A 6,343-nucleotide genomic window follows, 5' to 3' on the forward strand; every position below is an offset into this window, starting at 1 on the left:
GGTTGCAGGCCAGTTCCCGGCAGGGAACTCACGAGAGGCAACCATACATTGATACTTCTCTCCTTCTCTTCCCCTCTAAAGATAAATAAATAAAATCTTTATAAAAATATGTTATATTTTGCCCTGGTTGGTGTGACTCAGTGAATTGAGCGTGGGCCTGTGAACCAAAAGGTTGCTGGTTTGATTCCCAGTCAGGGCACGTGCCCTGGATAGGAGGCCAGGTCAGGCCCCCAGTAGGAGTCACATGAGAGGCAACTGATGTTTCTCTTTCTTCTTTCTTTCTCTTCCCCTCTCTCTAAAAATAAATAAAATTTAAAAAAATATATGTTGTATTTTATATACTGGAAAGTAGCAATCAAATTGAAAATTTAAAAATGCCATTTAGTATAGCACCAAAACATGTAAAATTCTTATGAAAGATGTGAAAGACCTGTATAGTGACCTTTACGAGACATTACTGAGAGAAATAGAAGACCTACATAAGTGGAGAAATATACCATGTTCATGGATCAGAAGACTCAATATTATTAAGAAGTCAATTATCTCCAAATTGGTCTACAGAGTCAATGCAGTTCCAGTCACACCAGGTTTGGGCGGGGACATGGGGAAATGATTGACAAACTGATTTTAAAATTCATGTGAAAGTGCAAAGGACCTAAGGTAGGCAAAAGCTGCTTAGAATGAAGAGAATGAAATTAGAGGACTGACAATACCTGATTTCAAGGCTTACTGTAAAGCTACAGTCAGTAATCAAACTGGTGTAGTGTTGGTGTAGAGACAGACATACAGATCAATGGAACAAAATGAATTTAGAAGTAGACTCACACATATATGGGCAACTGATTTTCAACAACGGGGCCACAATTTAGTGAAAAGAGAATTGTCTCCCAAAAAGTGTAGTGAAACAATTGGATACCCATGTGTAAAAAAAATAAAAATAAAAACTACAGCCCTTGCTAGTGTGGCTCAGTGGATTGAGCGCCAGCCTGTGAACCAAAGCATCTCCATTCAATTCCCAGTCAGGGAACGAACATGCCTGGGTTGCAAACCAGGTCAGGTCCCCAGTAGGGGGCGTGTGAGAGGCAACCACACACTGATGTTTCTCTCCCTCTCTTCCTCCCTTCTCTAAAATAAATAAAATCTTTAAAAAAATAAAACAACTACAATTCATACATCACACCATATATAAATTAATAAAAAAATGGATCAAAGACCTAAATTTATAACCTAAAACTATACATATCCTAGAAGAAAACTGTTAGGACCTTGGTTAGGCAAAGATTTCTTAAGATATGATACCAGAAGCACTTTCCATAAAAGCACATACTGATAAATAGGATTTCATCAAAATTAAAAAATGCTACTTTTTGAAAGACTTTGCTATTGGGATGAGAAGAGAAGTCACAGAATGGGAGAAAAGATTTGCAAATCATTTATCGAATAAAGGGTATCCAGAATAAGTCAAGACCCAGAACTTAACAAGAAAATAACTTTTAAAATGAGCAAACAATTTCAATAGGCACTTTGGTAAAGACATATGGATGGCAAATACATGAAAAGATGCTCAACACCATTATTAGAAAAATGCAAATTAAAACACTGAGACACCACTACACACCTGTTAGAAGAGCTAAAATTAAAAAGACCATACCATAACTTATTTATCACATCCAAGTGTAGACATTTGAGTTGTTTTCAGTTTCATCTATCACAAACAAAGCTATTATGAATATTCATGTATTAATCTTTATATGAACACTTGCTTCCAAGTTGTGATATTTACATACCACAAGTAGAATACCTTTTAGTAGTAAAAAGGAACAAACTATACACAGCAACATAAATGAATCTTGAAATAATTATGCTGAGTGAAAACCAGACAAAACAATACATACTGTATAATTCCATGTATATAAAAATCTAGGAGCCCTGGCTGGTGTAGCTCAGTGGATTGAGCATGGGCCTGCGAATCAGAGGATCGCGGTTCAATTCCCAGTCAGGGCACATGCCTGGGTTGCAGGCCGGTTCCCTGCAGGCCAACTCCCAGCAGGGGGCGCACGAAAGGCAACCATACATTGATGTTTCTCTCCCTCTCTCCTTCCCCTCTAAAGATAAATAAATAAATAAAATCTTTAAAAAAATAAAAAATAAATAAAAATCTAGGAAATAAAAATAATGTAGAGTGACAGGTCAATAATTGCCTGGGAGTAAGTGTGGAGGGCTGAAGCGAGGGATAATAAAAGGCAGAAGGAGCCCTGGCCGGCGTAGCTCAGTGGATTGAGCGCAAGCCTGTGAACCACACGATTGCGGTCCAGTTCCCAGTCAGGGCACGTGCCTGGGTTGCGGGCCAGTTCCCAGCAGGAGACTCAGGAGAGGCAACCATACATTGATCCTTCTCTCCTTCTCTCCTTCCCTTCCCCTCTAAAGATAAATAAATAAATTTTTTTTAAAAAAAGGCAGGAGGAAACTTTGGGGACTGATGGATATATTCATTATATTGATGGTTGTCATGGTTTCAGGCATGTGTACATATGTCAAAACTGCTCAATTATACTCTCTATATGTCAGTTTATTGTATTTCTATTATGCATCAATAAAGCTATTAAAACCTTAAAAGGACTCCTTCAGTTATATCTTAGTGTCCCTAAGAACTTTGTTTTATCAACCCAGAATCAGGTGTTATGCAGACTCTGATGGATAATGGTGGGCCTTCAGCCAGGCTCTAGAGACACAAGATTGCACAAGCACCATCCCTAAGGCCCATGGAAGTTCTCGTGGGCTCTTCTGAATCTAAAACTGCAACTCTCTTCTACTAAACACCTGCTTCCTTCATATTTTCCTGCTCTCATATTCTCCACCTGGCATAATTTCTCTAGGGTCAATTTGAAATTATCATGACCACACTGGGGAATTTTTGACATGAACAAGATTGTTAATTTAAGAGGTCCATTAGAACAAACAGGGAAGAAATGTGCATGAGGATGTTGTTTTTGTCTAAAACAGAAGTCCTTTTTTTTAAACATGGGAGACTATGTTAGCTTCGTTTCTGTATTTCAAGGATTAATGAATGGTAGCTTTAAAATTATTTAGGTTGGTAAAATTGTCAGTGGCCCCAATTGTTGTCTAAACCAGCTGTAATCTCAATATCTATCTTTCATCTATCTATGTCTATCTTTCTCATGTTTGTCAAAATGGGTTTTCTATATACATGCTTCCCTGCCCTTCAAAAAGAAACATCATTAGCCCTTTACAATGATAATTTCATATCTGTCGGGAGCTGGCTCCCTATTAATTGTTTTGTTTCTTTCACTCTCTTTACCCCCTTGCCAAACGTTAAAGATTAACTGATCACAAAAACATTCAGTTGTTATGGTTACACAGGAATATCTAGTTCAGATAAACTGTCAAAGGAGCGTTAAAGAGGAAAATAAATGTTATGAAATGATGTTTCTTTTTGTGGACACTGAAAACTGTATTAACATAATAGCTTTTGCTATTCTAGTTATGAGAGAAGAAGAGCTTAATTCCAAGTAAAATCTTTTAATATGACTGAGAGTCTTTAAGAATTAGTTTACCATTTAAAAATAATGTCAGCACAATATTTTGATTTGTACAAAACCAAGGTTAAATTACTTAAACAGTCTGAATTTCCCATACTGGTTTTATGAGTTAAGTAAGTTACCATTGTTTCCATAACTTCATGTGTGTGTATGAACATATATGTGAATATATATGAACAAATAAATAGAATGACAATAACAGATGTCTTTTTTAAAGAGTTTATTTTATGAAATTCTAAAATTGCTACAAATGACAAGGACTTAACATGTTAGCTAAAATTGAAATTTCCAAGTCTGAATGGTAAATTAATTTTTAAAGACTCATATCAAAACCTCTTTATCTTGGAATTAAGCTCTTTTCTTCTTTTCTAATAACTAGAGTAACTTTAGGACCTTATATAAATGATTGAGTTAATTAATAAATAATCTGTAAATGCCTGGACAGTTTCTAAGTAAGAGAGAATATACAAAACACTGTCACTGAACATAATTTTTTATCTTTATTTCTTAGAATGGCACTGTTCTTATTATCCATAAATTCAGGAAAGTGGAGAAAACTAATGGCATTCTAAAACCAAATTATCCATGTTCTCAGAAACCCCTTCGACGTCCATGGCCTAAAGTGTTTTCCTTGATGGCAACAAGATCTGTCCTCTCTAGGATCCACAAGTTATTTCCTTCTGAGTTAAAAATGAGTTACCTGACACATTTGGAAAGTACCTCCAACCCTACACTCTACCCCTATTACAAGCTAATATGACTAACTACCACAGGGAACTCATACAATACCTCCAGCTTTATCACCAACAGGTACAAGCTGCATTTTTAAAACACTGACCTAAACTGCTTCTGTATGATCTCAAAGCTGAAGGTATGGTTTTCTGAAAATGCATCAGAAAAAAAAAGAAAAATCTTGAGCCTCCATGGAAAAGACATTAGGTACTGTTCGCAACTGACATAGCAATAAAACTCCAAGGTATTGATACTTAAGTTCATGTTTCCCAACTGAAAAGGTATACATCACTTTATCCTGACTACTGGACAGCCATTCCATTAAGACACTAAGCAGGATTCTTAGGAACCCTCCCAAAACTGCTGACTACAGAAGTAGACAGCTTCTGCCCAAAGTTAATTTTCTGATTCTTCAGCAGCCTTTTTCTTTTCCTACCACTCATTTTGCCTATCATTGTACTTTATACTCTCCAATAACCAACTAAAAGGTTTTTCAATATATCCTGTGAATTTTGACCCTCTATGATCTTGTCTCACTTAAGAGAAAACAAAATCTGATATTTCTGAGATTATAGCTACTGCTCTGAATTTAACTGATGATAAAAATTAATAAATTTTCCTTTAAACACTTTGGAACAGCAACTTCCAACCCTTTCATCTCATGGCACACATAAATTAATTACGAAAATTCTGAGGCAGACCTAATAATATACATTTTTGCCAGTCTAACAAAAAATATAGGGATAAATTTTGAGCCATTCACACTGTACAGCTATTGTTGTGTTGGCTGTTGTCATTTTTTTAAACTTGACAATCTAAGGGAAAAGAACTCAGTGCCCCTGACTAGTCAGGTATTGCATGTTTTAAAAATTCTTGCAACACACCAGTTGAAAATCGCTGCTCTACAAGATACAGTTCCTTTTATAGGCCACTTCTGGTTCTTGTTTTCCTCACATTATTAATCCCAAACTTTGGTCATTTTGAAATTGACCTCACATCAAAAAATGCTTTTACTGAGGTCATTACAATAATCCTATCACCAAAACTCAGTCCATAGCCCAGGCTGATGTGGCTCAGCCTGGGCTGATTGAGTGCCAGCCTGCAAACTGAAAGGCTTCTGGTTCAATTCCTGCTCAGGGCACTTGCCTCAGTTGCGAGCCAGGTCCCCATTTGGGGGCATGCAAGAGGCAACTGATCTCTCTCACATGATGTTTCCCTCCCTCTCTTTGTCACTCCTTTCCCCATCTCTAAAAATAACTAAATAAAATCTTTTTTTAAAAGCCTGGTCCATAAAGAATGAAAGCTAATATTGGGGTTACGCCTGTCTATAATGCCTGTTTGTTCTCTCCAGGGACACTCCTTATGAGAACTGTTGAACTCCACTCATGATATCTGCCCATTTCAAGGGGCATATAATTAGCTCATACAAAATAATATTTATACATCTAATAGAGTCTGTGCCCCATTAGGATACCATTTCTTATGTGGACATAAGACTTTCATCCACCTGCAATACACTAACTTTTCCAGTATATTTGAAGTAATTGTTAGAGACTTTCAGATATTTAAAACTACCAACTCTTCTGTGAAACCTGTCTTCCTGAGAAGAAGGGGCAAGCACAGATGAATTTTGTAATTCCCAGGAAAAACAGTTGACGCTTTATCCATGAGCAGCAGTTTCCACGTGGTGAAAAAGATGGTCCAAAATCTGTTTCTGACACTTGGAGATCACAGTCCCACTCTTTGTCCCACCCAAGAAAATGTCCTTCAAGTTCTTATTTTTCCACTAATGGTTTGGGCTATTTACCAGATTTTTCCCAGCTGGATATGTGGCTTTGAATGTCTCTTCACTTTGTAGACTTGTGTTCCCCCACCTGTAAATGGAGACATGGGAGACTGGTTGTCTTAAGTACCTCCCAGGGTGAAGGGGAAATACTTGAGGCTGTACGTGCCAGTTAATCTAAATTACTAACCTAAACTTTGAGCTAAGATTGCTCCAACTATCACCTGCCTGCCTATATAGCCTTGTGCCTTTGGTTGTTGGTTTCTGG

The sequence above is a fragment of the Sturnira hondurensis genome, unplaced genomic scaffold, assembly GCF_014824575.4.
Source record: "Sturnira hondurensis isolate 20B ecotype Veracruz unplaced genomic scaffold, ASM1482457v3 Scaffold0013994, whole genome shotgun sequence".
Lineage (NCBI taxonomy): Eukaryota > Metazoa > Chordata > Mammalia > Chiroptera > Phyllostomidae > Sturnira > Sturnira hondurensis.